The sequence below is a fragment of the Equus asinus genome, chromosome 30 (genome assembly GCF_041296235.1).
Source record: "Equus asinus isolate D_3611 breed Donkey chromosome 30, EquAss-T2T_v2, whole genome shotgun sequence".
In the NCBI taxonomy this organism is placed as follows: Eukaryota; Metazoa; Chordata; class Mammalia; order Perissodactyla; family Equidae; genus Equus; species Equus asinus.
The window spans coordinates 14,883,454-14,895,783 of record NC_091819.1 but is presented as its reverse complement, the minus strand read 5'-3'; the positions used below and the strand labels follow the sequence as shown (position 1 = coordinate 14,895,783).

The window sequence follows — 12,330 nt, the reverse complement described above, 5'->3', positions numbered from 1 at the left end:
TTTGTATCCTCCAAAAAAGAAAAAAGAAACCAGTTTTACTAGGCTGCACCCTCTCTCTCCCTCCTTCTTTCTTATCTCCTGTTTCAGACTTGTAGAAGCTTAGAGCTGCAGGAACCTTGCAAATTGGGTAAATCTCTCCTTGTGCAAGAAGGAAACTGAGGCCCAAAATGATTAAGTAATTTGCAAGACGTCACACACAGTTGATCAGTAGGAGATCCAAAAAATAAGATCACAGGTCTTCTGACCACTGGTCCCCCCCCCCCCTTTTTTTTTTTGGTGAAGAAGATTGTTCCTGAGCTAACATCTGTGCCAGTCTTCCTCTATTTTGTATGTGGGATGCCACCACAGCATGGCTTGATGAGTGGTATGTAGGTCTGTGCCCAGGATCCAAACTCATGAACCCTGGGCCACCGATGTGGAGCGCAGGAACGTAACCACTACACTACCAGGCCAGCCCCAATTTTTCTCTCTTTTTAAGCAGAAAAATTAATTTCTTGACGCTGAGAAAACTCAAAACATAGAAGATAAAGGCTTGTAACTGCTAAAAATGTCATAAGGATTTAGTTTACAGTTGTTTTCCAAATACTACAGTTATACATGTGTTCACCCTCCTTCCCCGGGAACACACTCTCATTAAGTTCTACCTCATGAAAATATGCTTTTCCAATGAAATAATGTCACCTTTGATCTTTCTTGGTGTTCTGTAGGGTCTGTCTGAAATATGGAGAAATAGGCTTGCAGTTTCTCTAGTTAAAAGGATAAAACTTTGGCTACATAAAACTTTCAATTTCTTTCAAATTGAAAATGGGCCTGCTAGTCTCCAAAGGCAGTTTCGTGTCCATTAGTGCCTCAGAAGCCATTTAATGAGAGCCAGTGCTATACGTGGCCCTATGTTAGGCAAACCGGAAGAGACAAAAAAACAAAAAAAAACCCCAAAACAAAAAACCAACATAATTCTGTCAGAAAGGAATTGAGAGGTGAAGAAGAAATTAAAAAATCATCCCCAGGAACAGTTCAAGAACAGTGATGTCATATGTAGGAGTGAACACTGTGGAACAGAGATAGAATGATCAACACACCCAAGAGGAGTAAATAACGGCTTTGTGGGTGACGAAGGATTTGAGCCTCGCTTTGACCAATGGGTAGAAGTTGAATAACAATAAGGCAGAAAAGGGCATTGAATGTTTGGGCACTGACATTAGAGTAGGAGTACAGACTGTGTGAGATGGGCAGTGGGTGAGCAGCCTGACTAAACCACAGGTGCATGATTTGAGTCATTGGAAAGAAAGTTGAATAGGTAGGCAGAGAGCTTGAGAGTGGGGACTCGAGCCACTTGAATTGGAATCCCAGCTGTGTAATTTTGGGCAAATTACTTAACTTCTCTGTGCCTCCATTTCCTTAAGGAAAACGAGAATACCAAGACTCCCTCTCTCATTTGTTCTTGGGAAGATTTAATTAGATTTACAAAGTCTCAGCACAAGTCAAGTTTAGAACAGTGCCGTCTGTGTGTTCCATCCACCTTAGTAAGCGTTTTTACGCCCTTTGGTTCGCTTGAGCAGTGAAACCAAACATGCTACAACAATATTAACTGTTATATTTCGGGTGAAAACAGAAAATAAAGACTTGAAAGCAGTCCGAGGAGTTTGAACTGGGATAAACAACAGAGAGCCGTTCTTAGGCCTAATTTGATTGAGAGAGTCTGGCCTTAGAAAGGATCTATTCAAACCTCCAGAGAACTTGAACACTCTACTCCAGCACTTTGCTAGTCGCTCAAACGTCTCACCCCTGGGGAAGGAAATCACTTGGCTGCCTGCACTGGCATGTGGATTGGTGACAAACAGCATGGAAGGCATTTGTCGGAAAAAAAAAAAAAATTGGATTTCAAGGGATTAAAGTTAGTCAAATTGTTATGGTTCTTCCTCTTTGCCGTGGGTCTCTAAGGGTCCGGTTTTGAGGTTAATAAGTAAAAAATCTGGAGAACCAGGTTGGTTGATTGAATATTAACGAGCTTCTCTTGGATAGTTCGGGAAAAGTTACCCGTCACTTCGAAAGATGATGCCTACTTGAGTTTTGAAGAGGCCCTTACCTTTCTTAAGAGTCATCTTTGACACTGGTACCTTCTAAGCCCTGGACAAGTCTGCACCATTTCATCCTTCTGGCATTCCAAGGAGAGCCAGAGAGCCACGTCCAATCATTAAGAGTGGCGAGGCATTGTTCAGGTTTCGGAATGTGTCTACTACTCAATAGTCCTGCGACCTTCTTAGGTTTGCCTTAGCCAGTCTCTTCTCCTATTCTGTTCGTCTGATCTTCGCATAATTACAATGTCTTGCCTATGGAATTTGCTAGTGATTCTTGGTCTGTGACTCTAAAGAGAAAAGACCTAACAAGTTACTTGCTATTTTCATTAAACTTAGCCAAGCTCTCAAATAGGTAAACTATTTTTAAACCTACAGCAGCCGCCAATCCTCTGGGATAAATTCAAAAGTTTTTCTCCCGATCGGCTTTGCTGTTCAGATCTGAGACACTCCTGTCCATGCTGTATTTTTTTGCAACCTCGGCTTCTGCTGTCATCCTTTAGGAATTTGGAATCAGGAGGAACAGTGACTTTACCAATACATGATGGTGACCAAGGTCAACAAGAGGCTTGGGGAAAAAAATTCCAAACTCCATTCTTCTACGCCAAATGGGGAACTAGTGATTAAACAAGGCAAAGTATTTGCCAGACCTGGCGGTAGATATTTATTTTTCAGTAACACACACATAGTGATTAATATACACAATATTATGATTAATTGAAGCTACATGAGACATACCAACGTACGTATAAATAAACACAAACTAAATATTGTAAAAAGACATGGTCTCAGCTTTACCTGTCCTGTGGCCACACCATCTAAAAGACATTCTCATATTTGCAGAAATAAATATTAAGGGTTATTCTTGAGACTTTTCCTACTGATTCTAAAAAATATCATTAACAAAATGACAAATACATGAATAACCAGCAATAATATTTTCCTATAAAAAAAAGTTTTCCTGCTGTTGTAGAAGAATTCGGATAAAAGCCAGTTATCCTTTCTGCCCTTTCCAACTCCCCTAGTGGGGGAGATGCCAGGAGACCCCCAAATTTCGTGATGTGTCTGCAGAGACCCTGAAATCCCAGCTTGGGCTTTTCCTTCTTTCTCTTTCTGGCTCTCTCTTTTTCTTCCCTGCCCCCTCCCCATTTTTAAAAGGCTTTAAAGAACATCTCTGGGAGACAAAAATAGCACCAGTTGTGAGAGGCCTACACACTGGGAAGGCAACTGAGAGATGCAAGTCAGCAAGAGTGGGCGGCGAGCATGAGTGTCCGGCCCCGGGTGGATGCTCCTGGCCGTCTTGGTGCCGATTCTGTGCCTGGGCCCGGTGGGTAGAAGGGAAAATGCTTTTTTAGGGGTGGGAGGTGGGTTGGGGAGATTTGGGGTCCGCTAGTCAAAGGAATGGATACCCCAGCCTTGGGGCCGAGGGCTCTTCCTTCCCCTCCCCCCACGTTTTTAAAATTTATTTGGCCCAGGCGGGGATGGGCGATGGTCAAAAGGGAGCAGTTGGCACTGAATGTCACCCTGAAGGTAAAATGAAAGACAAAAGATGAATGCAGCCTTGGTTTCCGTTTGCAGTGGCTGCGGCGGCGGCAGGAGCAGCCAGATTTAAAGGGGAAAAAAAAAGCACACGCACATACACACAGATCTACACACCCAGAGGCGTCAATTATGCCAACGCAATAATGCAATCACATCCTGACAGTGCCGGGCATTTTTTTTTTTTTTTTTGCAAAAAATAGATTTATTTTGCAAAAGAGAAAGAGAGAAATGCATGCAGACAGAAACGTGCACATACCACGTAACCACCCGAGGAGAACCTGGCAGCCTCTCGCTTCTTCTGCCAAGTTATCATTGAGAAAACAGACAGGCATCATGACGTCCTGGGTCACAGGGAGTGCGGACCGACGCTACCAAGAGAAAAGGGAGGCGCCTCGGCGCTCCGGCTAGCCGCGGGCGCCCCTCTGCCCCTCGCAGCCCGGCTCGGTGAGTCCCCAGCCGCTCGGGACGCGGACCCCGGGGGCCAGGCCGGCCCCGCGCCCGCGGGGGCAGAGCGGGTGGCCGTGCCCTTGCCAGCGGCGGGCCGGCCAGCACCCCCTCGCCTGCTGAGGTCGCGGGAGCCCAGCGAAAGGAGGCGTGTGTAAGATGTGCAATGTTCCTGCATGGGGGTTTTGTAGACTTTCCTAGCCCAAGAACCCGGCTTCGGCTTCTTTAAAATCCCCGACGACTCACCTGCTTAACCTGCTGCAGTTGTGACCCTGCCAAGGTAACTGGTCCAAATCCTTCTCATCAACGTCTGGAGACAGACATTTGCATCGGGGGCATTCTCGATTTGCAGTCCTGGTGGAAATCTCTATTGCCACCCCCTTCCCCCTTCACTTGTTTAGAGTCTCTTGAAAAAAAAAAAAAAAAGGTGCCACCCCCCCCCCCCCCCGCCCCCGCCAATAACACAACCATAAGTCCTGTCCACCTCGGGTAGACTTGCCTTTACCATGACTGCAAAACTGTCAGCGTGTGTGCTAGAGACACGGATAAATTCTGATTTCAGTGAGATTTGTTTTTTAAACACCTCTCCCCTCCCCCCTTCCTGGAGAGAGACTTCAGGGCTTGGGAAAGTGGCGAAGAGTGAGGGCAGAGTTGGGGCACTGGGACCGGGAGGGGTTGGGGAGAGTCCTGGGGTCTTCTGGGGCGAGGGGATAGGGGAAGGGGTTATGGGGGAGGGGGTGGTGTCAGGAGTTGAGGACTGCTGTCATGGGCTGGAAAATCCTTCTGTGATTGCTGCTGCTGTCGTCCTAGGGGTCTCCCTGCCGTCCTCTACGCCTCGTTCCCTCCTGTCTCCCCAACCCGTTCACCTTCCCGAGGGAGTCTCTGAAGTTACACAGAGGTCACCCGGCCATCATTTAAGTATTTCAAACCACCTACCCCCTTCTATCCCTCAAGTCTTGTCAGAAGCATCTGCAGGACAGCGGTTCCCCCACTCTGCCAACCCCCCCCCCCCATGTTTGGTGATGGGAGACCCCCTAGAGAGAAAGACACAGAGGGCAAATCTCCTCTCCTCCCCTTCTCTTCCTTTGGAAACCTTTTCCTAGCTGCACCCCCTCCCCCTTTCGGGTTCTTATTGAGCAATTCTAGAAGAGTCCGGAAGGGCCTGGAGAAACCCCCTCCACCCTCAGTGCTGTGGAATGATTATGTATGCGTTTATTTATTGTGCTTGCTTCGGTTGTGTTGTGAATTTCCACATGGGTCTGCTTCAGCCAGGGAAACACGTTTGCTGTGTTTCTGTCGTAGTACCAGAACCAGCGGCCGTACAATAAGACACAGACACATACAGAAAGCAAATGATTTTGCTAACGTAAACCAGAGAGCAGTGTTGAAAATAGCACCTTCTCTCTCCCTTTAAAAAAAAAAAAAAGAAAAAAAATTCTCAGCATGTGAGTTAAGAGAAACTGTTAGGTCCGCATATGACCTCCTACTACTTTCAAAACCCTCCTGCTTAATACTTTAAGTCAAGATCAGTGACCTGCAGATGTTTTGAAGTGTTTTGGAGCAGCTGAATGACTTGGTCTGATTTTGAAGAGAAACTCTCCTTTGTTTCTCACGCTGTCCAAAGACCAAATAGGGGAGTGTGTTTGGCAAATGCCCAAATTCAGAAGCAGCAGGCAAGAGAGAAGAGGAAGAAATGCCCTCGAGCGAGCGGAAGGCAGGAGAATGTGAGTGGGGAGTGGGGTCAGAGTTCTTTTTCTTTTCCTGTCCAGTAGATTTGATGGTATCGAAATGAATTAACCAACCTGAGAAACAGTTCTGTCATTGTGGGAAAGAGAGGGAAATTTAAACAGTTCTCAAATCCGAGCTGAGGAACAGCTTACAGAAAGAAGATACAGGAAAACATTGATGGGGATGAAGTGACATGGATGGGGCTTCTTTTCCTTCAAATACGAAAAGAGTCAAGTATATGGCGAAACTGGCCTAGTTGATGTCTCAAACATAGATGTGTCTGAGATGCATGGCTTTGTTACTTTTACTAAAACAATTCTCATAACTCTTTAAACTCGCGTTACGTAGAATTAGAAGTGGGTATATTGAGAATGGTATCATTTAGCACATAAAACCGTCCATTGACTGGGGTGATGAAAGTAGGTAAAAGATCATTTATTTCTTTAATAAATCAAAATAGCATTTAAGTCTTGGTGCATGGTTTGTACTGAAACCTCCTGGTCTTCTTTAAGGGGAATTGTGAAAGGAGCAAGGAGCCTTTCTGATGGGTATTGCTTTAACAGAATAGAGCAGATCAATCGATTAGGTTTCCATGTGTGTGCCGCTCAGTTTGTTCTGTGCAATTTTTCCAGAAATTAAAAGGTTGCCAAGAGAGTACCTGTTCCCATCTCCTCCTGAGTACCTCTTATTACTGCCACAGTATTTCTATATTAAGTGATCTTCGAGATATTTCATCTTTCATTTTGAGTTCTGAATTTGAATCAGCATGCGAGTGGCAGGGCAGCAAGATAAGGTAGAGCTAACTATGCAGACAGCTGAAGGGCTGGGAGAGAAAGTGGTCCTGGAAAACATCTCTGGGGTTGTTCTCAGTAACCGTGCTTACAGGGACATTTTGGTTACAGCCAGAATTTTAGCAAGAGCCTACCAGAGGTAATGGGCTTATGTTTGAAATTGATCTTAAGTGTCTCTTTTTTCTCCTTCACAGACATGCTATGCACCTTAGCCGAACACTCAGGGCCCAACTTTCCTGGTGCCTTATGACATTTTGTAACACAGACAAATCCTTGGATTAGTGTGTCACAGAAAAGGGGGTTATTTACGAGGTGTTCCTTTTGTTTACAGATGTGTCAATACAAGTAGCAGTAGTACTGTTTTATTATTTTTTAATGTCTTGCGTCCTCGACTCTGTTAAATGCAAAACAAATCCTACTGAGAAAGTGAAATTATCCCTTAAAGATTGACCTATGACATTGGTTTCACTCACTGAAGATCTCATCATCCTGGTTAGGGGAATTTATGATATAAGGCAAGAATTTTGTATCTGTTTCAAAATTGTTGGAAAACTAGGGGAACAGAAGGATTTTGAGGGAAATGCCAAAAGCCACATTAATGAAGAAAAACACTGTTGAGATGCTTTTGAATAATAGATAGGCTATGTAATGGTCAACCACAAGATAAAATTTTTACACAGTATTTTTATGGCTTTAAATTGGCTGCATTGTAAACTAAGCTTACTACTCTGTTAGGTCATTATAGTTTTCAATTATTTAACATTTCTGGCCAACCTATCTTCTGTGGTCTTTTTCTGTACACATCACAAATGATACGTACAGTAGTAATTGTTTGTTGTTAGTGTGTGGGCTGTGCAATGCAGCAAGGTTTAATTTTAACTTCTTGGGACCAATATTACAAAGAATGCACAGAGGAAAAAGAATGTTATGGAAACAGACCGAGCCCTATGAAATGGAGATAGCTACAGCATCAAAATGTACCTAATACAATTTGAGTTATTCTCACTAAGAAACCTTGACAGTATCTGCCTTCTAGGTACGGTGCATTTGGAAACATATCTCCATTTAAATGCAGATCTTCCATTTTCTCTAGGGAGCAGTTGGTAAATCTTTCAATTGAACCACTGGTATGAGAAAACCAACTGAAAATTTCTGCATGAACAATAGAATCTGTCATTTGGAAGTAACGATTACCAAGTTTCGTAATATTGTGATTTTTTTATTCATTTACAATATCTTTAGAAAGTCAAAATAATGTACTGGGGCCTCTTGTGCAAACAAAGAAATTTTCTCTTGTCACTTTGTTGTCAGTTTTTTAAAGCTGTGAAAGAACACGACTTTGCAATTCAGTTTTTTGGTTCGCATTTCCATCCCGGTAGAGTAAATGTGCCTTAGGAATCAGAGCAGAGAATGATAAATAAGTTCTGTGTGCTCCTCACTCTCTCCTGCTGGAGGATGGGGTGGATGCGGTGCTATTGGAGAGCTTAAGGATCTTTCTCTGGAACGATGTTCTTTTGATTAGTTTGAACCTAATTTATAATCGTACTTTGTGTTGGAATCAATGGGGGTGGTGGCCAAGAAGGAGAGCCAGACAGATGCTGTGGGGTCTTCTTTTAAGATATGACTGCAGAAAGTAATACCGTCTTTTGGAATAGAATGCAGATACACTGCTTTATGGTTTCGGATCTTCAGATTCAGGTAGCTGGAAAAATCTTTGCGAATCTTTCAATTCCTGAAGTATACCTTGTGATAGTATTAAGACCCTGTGTATCGTTATCACGTAGCTAGGGATGTTTTCTTTTTCTTAGAGATTAGATACCATTCATTTACTCAACTCTGGTGAGTTCCAACTGTGCAAGGACACTATTCTCTTAGCTTACCTCCTCCATTGAATTGGGTGTCAATCTTACCTCCCATACTCCCTCCAATGTGTACACCATGCACCGATATTTATGGTGTATTTATACCATTATGCTTGATCACACCTGTAGTTGAGAAGACGAATCATTGGTACTTTTAAATCAGGCCTCTGTTTATATTTCTATTAGAAGGATGCTTTGTTCATTTAAACAAGGGAATGATCATAATTACCACAAAAGAGGGTTCAATGTGTTTGGAATCCCTGTGATAAAGGGCAAGACACTGGCAATTCAAAGATATTTTATTTACTTATGGCTGCTTATGGCTGTTTCCGATGGCACATCAACTAAAATAAGTAACCTAGATAGAACTTTATAAAGGATACTAATTAAGGAATATACTTATCTTACTTCTCTTCTACAAATTAATTTTTTTTAACTGGGCAAATATGCATATCTGAAATAGTGATTTTTTTTTACTGTTTTGAAGATTTAACTTCAGAATGCTAACTTTATATGAAGCCTAGCAAAACTTTTGTATTCCTGTTCTGATAGATACTTTGCAGTAGGATAAACAGTGTTTCCAGATATCTGTGTTACCAGAGTGGCCCATTTAAATTAGGTTTCACTCTAAGATATATTAGATTAATAAGGCTGATTTTATGACCAATATAATTTATATTTGTGAATACCTGTTTTTATTAGCACAATTATAGATTATAAGGCAAATTTCCATATATGTTAAATACTAAGAACGAGAATAACTAACATTTGTATAGAGTTATAGCTTATAACCATACATTATCCATAAGCTGTTCTTTAGAAGAATATATATTGCCCTTTCTCACTTAAAAAGGCAATCGCTTTTTACAATGCAAACATTATATGAAAATATTCTTTTATCAGAGTTTCCTCCCTCCCTTCCTTCTTTTTTTCCTCCTTCTCTTCCTTGCTTCCTTTTTTCTCCTTTCCTATCTTAATGGGGGAAAAAATCTGATGACTTTTTTTTTTTTGGTCGAGCACGTATAATTGCTTATCACACATTTCTATTAAAAAAGGAGCCATAACCAGCAATCCAACATGATTTTTGGAATATATCTTCTGCCTACCAGTGTTCTTGAGGAAAATGTAAGGTTGCAGAAATCATTTCATGCCCTGTATGTTTTCAAACATAAATCAGGAAAATTGTTAGCGAGTTATAGCTCTTCTTAGAGACTGTGGCTATCGTGCTATAGTAAACACAGGCTATATATTTTTCCAAGTTATTATGTGTGGAGAGAAATCCTAAGTTGGCTATTGAGATGAACAGTTTAATTCAGTTATTAGAAATTCATTTTCTATTTAGTGGGAACATTTATTTTCCTAAGGTTGCAGAAATGGGACATAATATTTGATGAGCCTTTGGATCTATCACCTTCAGAGATAGAAATTTGCTCTTTTTGCCTAATGTGTATATTACTGAACATTGATCTTTAGCTGAGGATCAGTCAGAATGGTCCTAAGCAGAGTTTATAAGATGATCTGGTTACCCATCTTCATTGGAGAACAGTGGGTCTTTGTTTCTTTATTTCTAAAATGAAGGGGTTCAACTTAATGCTCTTCAACTTACATGGCCCCTGTGATTCCGAATTAAGTGATTGATTAATAATGAATCAACCAATTAACTGTACTCCTGTTTATTTCTGTTCTATAAACTAATTATTTACTTAAGTATGGCCTTATGCCATGACTAGAAATATTAGTATGTGGAGTAGTAAATGAGTTCAGTAGTTTGAAATGAAAGCCTCATGGAATTTAGACACTCAAGTTCACATTAAAATTTCTCATTTGTAGATCAGTTATTAGATATACAAAACACACATTTTTTTCCCACAGGAAACAAGCTTAAAGGTTGATTACTGTCCTAGGTTAGACCGTAAAAGCCTATGTTACTTATTGCAGTGAAATATTGTATATCAAGGGTGGAAAAAAATGTGAGAAACAGTTCTATTATGATACAAGTGATAAACATAACATAAAAGCCATAAAATTGAATGATAGTTTATCATTTATCTAGACTCTGGAGAGTTGATGTTTAAGAGAATGCACATATAACTGGAAGTTAAAAAGATAGATGGAAACTATTGCAGAGTATCTGAAAGGGATGTTTAGAAACTTTCAGGATTTTTAGAGGCTGGTTGCAAAAGATGCAGTTTGTCTTTCCCTAGGAATAGTGTAACATTAGCACCACTTCTAAGTTTATCACCTGTGATGAGATCTTTTTAAAATTATTTTATTGAGGTCATATGGGCTTAGAACATTGTGTAATTTCAGGTGTACCTTATTATATATCAGTTTCTATATAGACCGCTCCGTGTTCACCACCAATAGTCTAGTTTTTGTCCATCCCCGTACATATGCGTCCCTTTTCACCTTTCACTCTCCCCCCATCCCCTTCCTCTGTGGTAGTCACTAATCTGTTGTCCTTATCCATGTGTGTGTTTATCTTCCACATATGAGTGAGTTCCACATATAAGTAGTTGTCTTTCTCTATCTGACTTATTTAGCTTAGCATAATAACCTCAAGGTCTATCCATGTTGTTGCAAATGGCACAATTTTGTCTTTTTTTATGGCTAAGTAGTATTCCATTGTGTATATATACCACATCTTCTTTATCCATTCACCAGTTGATGGGTACTTGGGTTGCTTCCACATCTTGGCTATTGTGAATAATGCTGCAATGAACATAGGGGTGCATAAATGAGATTTGTTTTTTGACACACAAATTCATTGAAAAGCAGGAGAGTGAGGAAAGCTGGAGCAAAAAAATTATTCCCTGAAATAATTGGCCAAGATGTGAGAGAAGAAAATATGGGAGGCAGCTGAAGATAGAAGAGAGAGGCATGTGCATGAGTGTGTATGTATGTGTGTGTGTGTGTGTGTGTGTGTGTGTGTGTGTGAAAGAGTATCTGGTCTGCATTGAAGTGATCTGTGGAATGAGAAACCAAAAGGAAAAAGGGGGAAACTAATGTGTGCACACTCTTCCTGAAGGGAAAGTATTGTATGTTAGTTCTGTGTAAAATCTTTAGAATTAGAGTTAGAGCAGCCATTTTGAAATATTTGCTGGGTCACTTACTGCCTGTATGATCTTGTGAAATTATTAAATTTTCTGATTTTGTCTTATATGGAAAAATGTGAATACTAAAAGCATCTTCTTCCAAGATGGTTATGAGAGCTAAGTGAGACTCATGGGTATATGTTTAGTTTTAGGTGTTGAGGAAAAGTCACTGGGTCGACCAGTTCTCCATCCTGACCAGGTCTGAGCAAGTCCTAGGCCAATTTGTTCAGCTCCAGAGTGGTCTTTGGTAGGCATGTTTCTTGTCCACTGTGGTCCAGGAATTGTGGTAGGTATTTCACATATTACTTTCTTTAGGGAGGAAGCAGGAAATAGTATGCAGCTGGCCAGTTGAATGTAGCAAGCTTGGCAATTCTAACGTATGTGATGCCAGTACGTGAGGAGCATATTTACTTTCCCTTACAGATGGCCACAGCTTGTCTAAATAAACAAGTGAATGACTTTGGAAACAAAAACAATGTATTCAATAATTGTTTTCTTTGTCTCAAACACTGCCTATCATTTACACTTTTGCCATGACATTGATATTAATCTAAAGTTCCTGGATTTTTGTTAAGGCTGAAGGAATCATTGCTTGGCAGTGAATACTTATAAATAATGATATAAGTTCTATTTTAAAAAAAGATTTCCAGGATATAAGAGAACTAATTAATGTAACACATCAGTTGAACTCCAAGTTCTAGATTCTATACCGGTCTCTTTCAAGAATATTTCCATTTTTATGTATGATTCATTGACAAATGTCTAGCCAATTTTTCCATCAGAAATGGACTAC

At 40.9% G+C, this 12,330-nt stretch overlaps 1 protein-coding gene across 15 annotated transcripts in view; it reads left to right on the top strand.

Annotated features, from left to right (window-relative positions):
- ESRRG (estrogen related receptor gamma) overlaps positions 1-12,330 on the top strand; it is a 607,874-nt gene that overhangs the window by 42,770 nt on the left and 552,774 nt on the right. For 2 of the 15 annotated variants that reach the window (XM_070501499.1, XM_070501506.1), the window contains exon 1: positions 3,793-4,061. The exons of 6 other annotated variants lie outside the window; for them this stretch is intronic. The gene's annotated coding sequence lies outside the window, so the exon portion shown is untranslated. 7 more of the 15 variants (XM_070501513.1, XM_070501491.1, XM_044762912.2 and 4 more) reach the window with 5 other exon arrangements.